Source organism: Lactuca serriola, chromosome 5 (genome assembly GCF_051521515.1).
Source record: "Lactuca serriola cultivar US96UC23 chromosome 5, Lser_US96UC23_V15, whole genome shotgun sequence".
NCBI classification, from domain to species: Eukaryota; Viridiplantae; Streptophyta; class Magnoliopsida; order Asterales; family Asteraceae; genus Lactuca; species Lactuca serriola.
The window spans coordinates 209281778-209293846 of NC_136412.1; positions in this window are offsets into that span (position 1 = coordinate 209281778).

The following is a 12069-nucleotide window of genomic DNA, read 5'->3' on the forward strand; positions in this document are numbered from 1 at the left end:
CTAACTTCTCTGCGGATGAGCTCTCACTGATAGCAAGGAAGTGGGCGCTCTTTGTCAACCAGTGCACAATCACCGAAATTGCATTGACTCCCCTAGCAGTCCTTGGCAATTTGGTGATAAAATCCATGGTAATCTGCTACCACTTCCATTCGGGAACCTCCAACGGCTGCAACTTACCATGCGGTCTCTGGTGCTCGACCTTAACCCTACGGTCAATCGCAAACATACGTCTCGCAATGGGGCGCTCTCCACCCTGCGACTCAGGGCGTCGGCTACCATATTAGCCTTGCCCGGATGGTACAGGATCTCACAATCATAATCCTTGACCACATCCAACCATCTCCTCTGCCGCATATTTAGGTTGGGCTGATCCATCAAATACTTCAGGCTCTTATGGTCCGTGTATATCGTACACCGAACCCCATACAGATAGTCACGCCAAATTTTGAGGGCGAACACCACTGCCCCCAACTCTAGATCATGGGTGGGATACCTCGTCTCATGAGGCTTCAGCTGCCTCGATGCGTATGCTATCACATGCCCTCTCTGCATCAGCACCGCTCCCAACCCCAAGATCAACGCAACACAATATACCACAAAGTCCTCCATCCCCTCCGGGAGGGCTAGCACCGGGGCTTCGCATAACCTTTGGCGAAGCGTCTCAAAGGAGGCCTGGTGCTCGGGGCCCCATGAAAAAGCGACACCCTTCTAGGTTAACCTGGTGAGTGGCACTGCGATCTTAGAGAAATCCTTGATAAATCTCCGATAATAACCTGCCAACCCTAAGAAACTCCTGATCTCGGAGGGTGACCTCGGCACCTCCCAACTCATCACTGCCTCAACTTTGGCCGGGTCGACCAATATCCCTTTCTGGTTAACGAGATGCCCTAGGAACTGGACCTCTCGCAACCAGAAATCATACATGGAGAATTTGGCATAAAGCCTCTCCGATCTCAGAATTCTGAGGATCTCCCTCAAATGCTCCTCATGCTGCTCTCTAGATCTCGAATACACCAAAATATCGTCGATGAATACAATCACCGACCGATCCAACATTGGCCTGCACACTCGGTTCATGAGATCTATGAACACTGTCGGGGCATTGGTGAGCCCGAAAGGCATCACCACAAACTCGTAATGCCCATAACGTGTCCTGAACGTTGTCTTCTGGATGTCCTCATCTCGCACCCTCACCTGATGATATCCAGACCTCAAATCGATCTTGGAGAACCAAGATGCTCCCTGTAATTGATTGAACAAATCGTCGATCCTCGGCAACGGGTAACGGTTCTTGACCGTCAGCTTGTTCAACTCCCGGTAATCAATGCACATCCAGTGTGAACCATCCTTCTTCTTGACAAAAAGGATAGGCGCTCCCCACGGTGAGCTGCTCAGCCGAATAAACCCCTTTCCCAGCAGCTCCTGAAGTTGCGAGGATAACTCTTGCATCTCTGGAGGTGCAAGGCGATAAGGCACCTTGGCGATAGGGGCGGCCCCCGGAACTAAATCGATACTAAACTCCACTTGCCTCACGGGAGGCACACCCGGCAAATCCTATGGAAATACATCCGGGAACTCACGCACTATCGAAACCTCCTCAACTGACCTTGGCCTCTCTGAATCAACCCGCGTATCCATCACATACGCCACAAAGCCCTTACAGCCCAGCTGTAGACACTGCCTCACCCTAGCGGCCGAACAAAACGCTGACCCAGAACGTGTACCCTCGCCGTACACCATAAGAACTCCTCCACCAGGGTCTCGTATGGTCACCAGCTACCACTCGCAGTCGATAACCGCACCGAATCTGCTCAACCAGTCCATGCCCACAATGACACAGACATCACCCATCGCAATAGGAACCAAATCAATCGGGAACTCAACACCGAAAATCTCGAATACGCACCCACGGATAACCTCCATGGCATATATCACCCTCTCGTCAGCTATGGAAACTCTCAGAGGCCGACTCAACGCCTCACGACTAACACTGATATGCTGACTAAAAGCCAAAGATACAAAAGACCGACTCGCACCCGAGTCAAATAACACCAAGGCAGGTACATAATTCACAAGAAAAGTACCTACGCATAACATAATATAAGCATAATATCTCAACATCAAAATAAATACACAAAAGAATACATACCATCCACGACATCGGGCGCTGCGCGGACCTCTTCCGCGGTCAATTGAAAGGCTCTCCCTTGTGCCCTCGGCGCCTCGGCCTTCACTGGCCGACTCTCGGTAGCTCTGATGGTGGCAGGGGCAGATCCCTGTGGTGCTACCTGAGCTGATCCCCGCAACTGCGGACACTCTGCCTTCCGGTGTCCAGTCTGGTTGCAGTGGAAACACTCTGCAAACTCCTTGGGGTAGTCCTTGGCCATATGGCCCTCCTTGCCACACTTGTAGCAAGATCCAGCTCTACAAACTCCATCATGACCCTTGCCGCACTTCCCACAAGTACGGCCCTTCTAGCTCCCTGATTTGGGATCAGCGGGCTTGGCCCGCTTGGCTGCCGGCTGGGACTGTGTCGGTCGCCGCTCCCTCCCCTAAGACTCCGCCTCCTCCCTAGCCTGAGTCTCTAGCTCAATCTCCCTCTTCCGGGCATTTGCTTGAAGCTCGGAAAATGTCCGATACGAGGAGTTCGCCACGAACTCCCGAATGTCTCGCCTCAAGATACTCAAATATCGGCTCATACGTGCCTGCTCAGTGGACACGTGCTCAGGGCAGAACATCGCCCTCTCATGGAACATCGTGGTAATCACCGTAACAGACTCAGTACCCTGCTTGAGGGTCAGAAACTCATGGGCCAAATGCTCCCTCTCCACCTGGGGAACGTACTCATCTCGGAACATGGCAGTGAACCTCTCCCAGGTCACTGCCGCAAGCTCAGCAGGCGTAAAATGCGCCGTCACAAACTTCCACCAGTCCTTCGCTCCCAAGAGAAGCTGGTTCAGCGCGAACCGAACTCTCAAATGCTCAGGAGATGAGCAAGTGAAGAAACACCCCTCTACGTCTGAAATCCATCTCATAGCCGCCACCGGGTCCTGGGTCCGATCAAACTCCGGCGGTTTCGTGTTGCTGAACTCTCGGAACAGCAACGCATCACCACCCTGCGGCCTCGCGGCAGCAATAGCTGCGGTGGCCGCTGCAACAGCAGCCTCAGAAAGAGCAGCATAACGCTCGTCGAAAGTCTCAATCAACGTGGTCTTAATAGACCCGAACATTTTTGGTATCTCTGCCCTGATGGCCGCAGCCACCTCCTCATGGATGATCCGGCGGATCTCCTCATCACTGGCCCCACTGCCCTCTGGCATAAGACGTGTCCTCACCATGATCTACCTCTGAAATACAACATACGATAAATAAGAATCCATTCGAGCATACTCACACTCGACAAATCATCCCTCCTTGATCCTTGGCATTCCAAAGATTCTTACTTGGGCTGTACACCGCCCCGGTGCTTTCAGTAGTACGGGCCCAATACTAATGTCTGCACCATATCAGAATACACCCCAAGTCCTCATCTTTGGATCCCAAGTTCCAAGTACTCTATTATGCATAATCCACTCTCTAACAGATCTCTCATAAGCTCCTCGCTGCTACTTACTCACTCTCAAGCATCTCATAGCAGCTCACCTCTGCCTAGGCTAAGGCATCACAAATCAGGCCATTCTAGTCCTAATAGGAGTACCTAGCCTACTCTAGCATGAGAATACATCATATCAATATCATAACACATAATATGAGGGTATCTTGGGAAATCACCGTTCGGGCGCGGACTGATCGTACACACAACTTTGCTCTGCGTTTTTCCAAAAACCTTTTACTCTTTTTGAAAATATTTCTCAAATCCTCAGTTTGAGTTCAAATACGCCCGAAGGTGTACTCGAATCCCTCAAACCAAGGCTCGGATACCAACTTGTAACACCGTAAATTTCAAAACAATTTTTCGCATTTTATAAAAACATAATTCATTTAATATTCATAAAAACATCAATGTTTGAAACTCAATCCATGACATATAAAAATCCCAAGATCTCATAACATAATAATCTTGTGTGTGTACTGATCAAGCCGACGCCTTCCCACGTTCATCACTAGTACCGGAAACAAATAACACCAAACATTGTAAGCACAAAGCTTAGTGAGTTCCGCAAAATACCACACATAGAACATATTAGCCACTCGAGGCTATAACTCTATGGGTCCGTAGACCCTACTCTGTGAACCCTCTGGTTCTAACTCTGTGAACCTTCTGGTTCCAACTCTATAAGCATGCACAGCATAAATCACATAGAAATAATGAAGTACAACACATAACATACATATAGCATACAAAGACTCTATCACATAACTCTGATTACCTACTCAAGGTAAAGTATAGTGAGAAGACTCACCTCGCGTATCTCGATAACTCGTAAATCCCTGAAACCACTAGCACTCGATCTCCCGAGCTATAGTCCTCCAATAACACAATGTATCTCTAATTAACACTTTCACAACTAAGGTTGACTAACCCTATCAAGTCAACACTGGTCAACTCTGGTCAATGGTCAACGGTCAACTTTGACCGGACTCGGCGAGTGCACTAGAGCGACTCGGCGAGTCTATACGTGTTCACTGACTCCCTCGGATCCTCTCTTGACACGTCGAGTACTTCCCTAACTTGATGAGTTCCACCTGGCATGAATCGCGGGGCCACCACGACTCAACTCGCCGAGTCTCAAGAACATCTCAGCGAGTTCCGGCTTGACTCAGCCCCCCCCCCCCCCCCCCCCTTGACTCTCCCTGACTTGCAGGGTCATCCCCCAATCCGGCGAGTCTACTCGCTGAACAATTTACGTGAAACCCAAACCCTACTCGCCGAGTCTCAAGAACAACTTGGCGATTTCATGCCATGCACAAACTCTATTGACCTCCTGAGGTCAGATCTGTTTCCCGAAACCATAGATCTGGTCTTCCCAATCATGAAAGTCACGTAAAGTTCGAAACTTGATGCTTGTATAACCACAACAAGGCATCAAAAGGGGATTTTGTCCCAAAAATGACAACCTAAGTCCAATAACTCCATACTAACCCAAAAAGCTCCAAGGGTTAAGGTCTCTGGACCTCTTTGAGTCCATATCCAAGGCACAAACTCGAAGAGGGACCATTTGCTTCACATAATCACTCTCCAAAGGGGTTAGAAAACCCTAACTCTAAAGATAAACCCTAAAACTGAAGGAGGCTCGAACTATTACCTCAAAATGAAGCCTTTGGACTCTGGATCTACTTGAATCTCACCTCCTCCTTGCTCTTTTCACCCTCTTCTTGCTAAACAAAGGATACAAAGATCCAAAAGTGACTTCTTCTCTCTCAAAGCGATTTAGCTCTCTTAGGGTTCTCTTAAGGGACTGGTAGCCGCAATGGGAGGCTATAAGTGCCCTTAAATAGGCTCCAAACCCGGGGAATTAGGGTTTCATTAAACAGTGTGGACTCGCCGAGTCCACTTTTGGACTCGCCGAGTCCAGACGCGAACCCGCACCCATAACCGCGATCATACTCGGCGAGTTTGGGCTCCAACTCACCGAGTCTCCACACAAATCACCAAAAATACAATAATAAATAATACCTACAAATTCGGGATGTTACGACCTCTAAACTGACGCATTACATAAGTTGTTTGTAGCTTGCCCTTGCAACTACACGTTATCAAAGCTAGCTCCATTTCAAAGATCCAGTCCATAACTTCGATTGGATCTTCTTTCCTAGTGAAATTTGATAGTTTGCAAGTCGTGAATTCATTGTACCTGAATCTATTTCTTTTAATCCCTTCGTCTTGGTTATTTCTTCTAACCACTGACGGTTCATCTTGGCCAATGGTTCTACTATTGTTTCCTTCTTCTAACTAACCCTCATTCAGTTCAGTTTGTTCAACAAGTACAGTGGGTTCATCCCTATTCTGTTGAAGTAGGCACCTTGTCTCTTCCATCTGACGATCCAACATCATTTGCATCATCGCTGATTGGCACCGGTACAGCCGCTACTTCTAGTGCACGCTCAATCACCAGCCGCTGGTTAGCCTTAGCATCTCCATTAGCGTTTCTGAATCCGCTTCGAGTTCTTTCCTTGTTGATCTATACACCAAAGTAGGTTAATTTAGATCTTTATTTACGATAGACGTTTAAATCCTCATTTTCACTCTGAAAAGTTACATGCTAGTTCTAATGTCATAGTCGCATGCTTAGAAATCTGAACACATAAAGTTTTTAGATCTGGTCGGCAATAGACCATAGATGCTATCAAATAATAGCATATAAGGCATCTCTATATCTATAAGATAAATCATTTAGCACATAAAAGTAATTTAGGCATCTTTCCTAAAATAAGCTAGTGCTCGTATCTAAAATATAGTAGACACTCATCTCACAATCATCGCTTAGCATAAGTTTAAGTCTAGAAATTTCCTACAAATTCCTAGTTCCCTTAAATTAATGCTTTGACACCAACTGTGAAATCCCTAATTTCACGGTCAGAAAAGATGGATTTGTTTATGCTTTATTTGAAAATTAGAGTATACTTTTGAAGATATATTTTGCGGAATTTGTTCCCAAAAATATGATAAGTAAGCTATCAAAGCATTCCCAAAGGAATGAGTTTTCATTATATTAAAAACACTGGGATGTCATTGTCAATACAGTACACAAACATAAACAGAAATAGTACAGGCCTTACAACATCTATTATTCAAATGGCCTATAATCCATTAATCTCTCATCAGATCAACACTCCTGTGCTCTTTTCCACTACCTGTAATGCAAGAAACTAAGTGGGTCTGGCTTGGGAGCCTGGTAAGCACATAGGATTTTCAACCCATAAGAATTAAGTTCTTTAGTTTCATCAAATCATTCAACCCGATTACCCATTCCCATTATCCTCACTTTATGTCCCTAAAGCATCTAATTCAAGGGACCTAGCCTAAGGATCATCATCAGGTTGAAAATAATGCTTAGGGGATTCCTCAACAATATATGTATGTAAGGAAACCATGAGGGGGATGGAATACACCTGTGAACACATCGTTCACAAACACCTACAGGTTACGAGCCTCGCAACGTTCCACTAGACAATCTAGAATAGGGGGATGGAGTATATCGGTGAACTCATCATCTAATTCATCTACCTATCTTTCCCAACATTTTAATAGGTATAAAATACATATACAGTTTAAATCAAGTAAAAACATGCATACATTGTTCATCCAGCATAGATATCAAGAACATAGATAATATGCACATATAGCACGTAAATTTATACTAAATACTTCATATCTATGTGTAAAATGAAAGTAAATATGCACTCAGTTGTTACAATGATGACTCCAAAATCGGACAACGCTCGCTTCAAACAATCTTATTTTCCTTCGACGAAACCTAGTGTCATTATCATTAGATCTTAGTCTAATATTCATGGTGACTAATTATTAGTCTAAGTAATATTGTTTTTCTTCTATTATATAAGTGTTAAACAATACTTTTCAACCACTATGTACAGATAGTGGCCAGACATGAAACACCGGAGGGCAAGACCATTTTGGCATTTAAGTTGTTCTGAAATCCAACAACCCTATGCGGCCCTTCAAACCAAATTCCCCGTACCATGAGCAGTTAAAAGGTATTCTAATAACACTTTATATTTTATAATACTTAGCACATATATTATTTATAGGTTCATTATAACGATAATGAATTAAAAATAAGCTATAGTTAAAGTAGGGTAAGCATAAATTACTTATAAGGGGATTTGGCTAGGAACCGGGCTCTACGAGGGGAAAACTTCTGAGCCAAAAGCTCTTCTTCTCGGAGCCTTCTGGCGCTCCGGGACTCGCCTCTAGCACTTGGGAAGTACTAGGCAAGGGAGGGAGAGTTTACGATTTTTGAGAGAGAAATAAGGGTTTAGGTGTGAAGAAATCGGGTGCTCCTCACATCTATTTATAGGCTGGAAGCTTCGGTTACATTGGGCGTAACTTCGGAGTACGTTGTACGTACGAGGAACAGATGTCAGCATCGCATGCGAGACCATGGGGAGAAAGCAAGGGTTTGGATGGCGCCACGTTTCTGCCTCGCATCCGCCCAAAATTGAATAAACATCTAAATTATGTATACTACGACTTTCATTTAACGTATACTACAACTTTCTTTTAGATTCCTAATGCTAAAAAGTATTTTATCGCAAACTCACTTTTTACGATACAGAGCGTCGTGTCGATTTTGTCGCAAAACTTCGACGAGTCATAACTTTTTTGTTATAAGTTGGATTTTAGCGTTCCTTATATCCCCAAAATCCTTGTTATGACTACCTCAACTTTCTTTAAAGATATTGGGTCAAATCTTCATTTTATTTTTTACACTTATTTTTATTATTATTATTTTATTACATCATTATAAGCACGTATATTGCACATAAATCACATAATACTCAAATAATTCATCTTCATTACTTCAAAATAAGTTACAATTGTTGACCCTAACTATTACATCATCATAATGCTTAGCCTAGAAAAACGGGCGTTACATACTCTGCGTACCTACATCTTTTACTTCTTTAGAAGTCTTGACCCGTCTTCTCAGGTTCCTTAGCTCTTAATACAACGCAATGGAACATTCTTACTAACTTTCTCTATCTCTTAAGTTTCCGTAATGAAACCTTTTGCACCTATTTCTATTTAGCTACTTTTCTATCTCCTTTCTCTCGCTCTCTCTCTCTCTCTCTTCCTCTCTTCTAATCCACTTTTAGTCAGGGATATCATCATAGCATCTAACAACATGGTGCAAGCTCTACACAACATGTCTCACACTTTTTCCATTCAACAACGGACTTTCTTTTGTACATGGCCATTGATCTCAAGCAATTCCACTCTAATATTGTACTCACTAACAAACTTCTTTACTCTTTTACTATTTTAAGATATATTATCGCTATCTTTCTTTTCTTTCTTTGGTCATACCAGCCCTCTTACATTTCTTTACTTTTTTTGTCCCCATTTCTATCTTTATCTTTTTATGTCCCTCTTTTTGTCATAATTCTTTCTAAATATCTACTAACTTGACACTTTGGGACACATACTCAATCTAGTTACCATCTACTATGATACATCATCTCTATTATATCTTTCTTTCATGATATTGCGAAATTATTCTTTTACACACATGACAACTCTTTAACTAGAGAGTCTTTTATTTTCATTTCACAAAATGTCCTTTATTTCTTTCTTTTCTAACAATCCAGACCTAAACCTTCAAGGTTGGTCAATATACTAAACTCATACTTTTTAGGTTCTTTATCTCCATATCTCTTCAACCGTGTACCTTGATCTTTTAGCATGGTTTATCATAAAACCAGTTCCTAACATCTACTTCTCATCCATCTTCCATAATTTAATACTAAGACTTGATACATCAACCATAATTCACTTAAGCTATGGCTCTGATACAAACTGTAATGACCCAAATTTTCTAACATCTTGTAACATCCTGTTTCCTTCCATTTCTGAGTCATGGACCGGAAGCTGATTGTGTAAGTTTTTGGTCCTTAAGGAGGCAAATTTTAGTCCTCGTGGAAGGAGTTAATGATAGTTAAGAGATTATACCCTTGAATTGTGTTTTGGGCCAAAGGGTAGAAAGGAAAAAGTCATAGGCTGGGTTCCAACACGAAATATGGATTTTTGTTTGAGAAGTTTTTAGTCTAAGTTGTTTCGATAATATTGTAGAGCTCTTCACTACAATTCTGTGGATATAAAGAACATAGAAAACATAGTAGGAACGAAGAAGTTACGACCGTTTGAAGTTAGGATAATTTTTGGGTTAGCCGCGTACGTTGGGCATACGGGGAGTACATTGAGCATACTTGTAACATCCAAAAATTTTACGCGAAATTTAAATTTTTCCAATCATAAATAAAACTAGATAACATTTGTTTACAAAATGTCTTCAATCAATATTCATCAGAGTTTCCCAATAACCGGATCATAAGGATGAGGAGCGGTACGGTCATGCCTCGCCTTGCCATGATCTCCTGAAATACCTGAAACAACAAACTGAAAACTGTAAGCCCGAGGGTTTAGTGAGCTACCCCCAAAATACCAATACCACACCGATAATACCATATCAGTAAAAGACAATCAACAACATGCATACTAGGCCATCGGCCTGACTGGACCGCCTTGTCGGGCCTACAGTCGAAGTCCATAACTATATTTGGTATGTACTTGACCCGATCCGGCATGGTCCATTTGGGTTGCAATTCACCCGAACAATTTATGGATAATCTTTTGAGAATAGTATAAGTTATGATTTATTAATATATTATAAGTTCTAATATATTAATATAAAATCATATTATTTAATTAGTGTTGATCTATAATTAATCTAGAATTAATTAGAGATCAAAAGTATGACTAATTAAATATGGGCTCTTGTATTTATATAGTTTGGGCTAATGCTTATTTGGAATGGGCTAGGCTTGCATGGAAAGTCCATGGATACTCCCTGGAGCTTTAACCCATGGAGCTCATGGAAATGAAAAGACATGGGTATTAGGGTTTACATGGATGTAACGCTAATCCACCACACTATATAAAGGAGGCTTTAGTTCTTGAAATCACAGTAGTTGTGGTGAGTATACTAAGAGGGCCGATTTCAAGAAAGGTTGTGACTATTCTCTCAAGTTTCCAAGTTTGTGGTGATTTTTGACTTCCATTTGAGGCATCCACACTATTGGTGTTGGGCTCTCAAACTCCAAGCAATCAACTACAACTACAAGGTAAGTAATTCTACTAGCTTTATTTGATTCAAGTACCCCATGCCATGCTAGTTACGATAAGAACCTTGGAAAAAATAATTATTTGCATGTATCTTAGTCAAACATAGATCCAAGGTTTCTAGGGTTGCATGTACACCATAGGAGTGTTAGAATGCTCAAAACACCCTCAGTGGTATCAGAGCCTAGGCTTGTTTACTTGATACTTGATGCAAAGTACTTGAACATCGAAGTTTTTGTTCACTGGACGTATGAACTCGCCGAGTCCATGGGGGGACTCGACGAGTCCATGAAGAAATGCATGCTACTCGTCGATTTTATTCATGCACTCGACGAGTAGAGGCTGCAGTGTCCATATTTTCGAATCTTGCAGCTGGAAATGGACTAAAAACATTACCCTAAACTGTTTTGGTGTTATAAAACTTGTTTTAGATGGTGTAATGTTTATTCTAATCCATTTACAATGGTTATTATAAAAAATTACAAGTTTTATATAAGTTATTGATGATTCTTGAAATTATTGATAATCATGTTCTTGAACTTATGAGACTAGATGTTCATAGGAATTGTTTGTAACCTCCTTGGTAGTTTAATTCTTAATCATTATGTGTTTTAATGGAGTCCATAACTTCTCCTCAAGTTATGGAAAACCAAAAGTCACACTTTAATTAGAAACCATTATAAGAACACATGAGTTATTAATTAAAATGAAGAGTCTTCATTTTAATACTCAATTAACTCATAAGTTATGAGAAATGTAAAGTTTTGAAAGTTTATAAAACTTGCCCTCATGTTTTGGAATAAGTAAAGTCATATTAGAACTTTAGTTCCAACCCTTAGAATTTTAATTATTAAAATTCAACCCTTATACTTTATAATATTATAAGTTAATAATATATATATATATATATATATATATATATATATATATATATATATATATATATATATATATATATATAAGAACAAAGTCGTCTTACCATTAGTAGGCCTCATTCACGAAGCCGGTCTATAAGGGGGGTATAAGGTTGTAGCCTATAAAATGGCAACTTAATAGGTGTCCATTCTCACCCACCGCTTCCTTGATCGGTGGAGGGTCGTTAGTCGAAAAGGTAGGACAATTACGATAATTATCATTTAAGTATGATGAATATACTAAAGTAACTAAACCTTATTAAATTCCCAATCTTAGTTACTTTAGGAAAATGTGAATAAGGTGCTAATTCATGAAATTACACTTTGCACTTTGATTAAGTCGTTAATGGA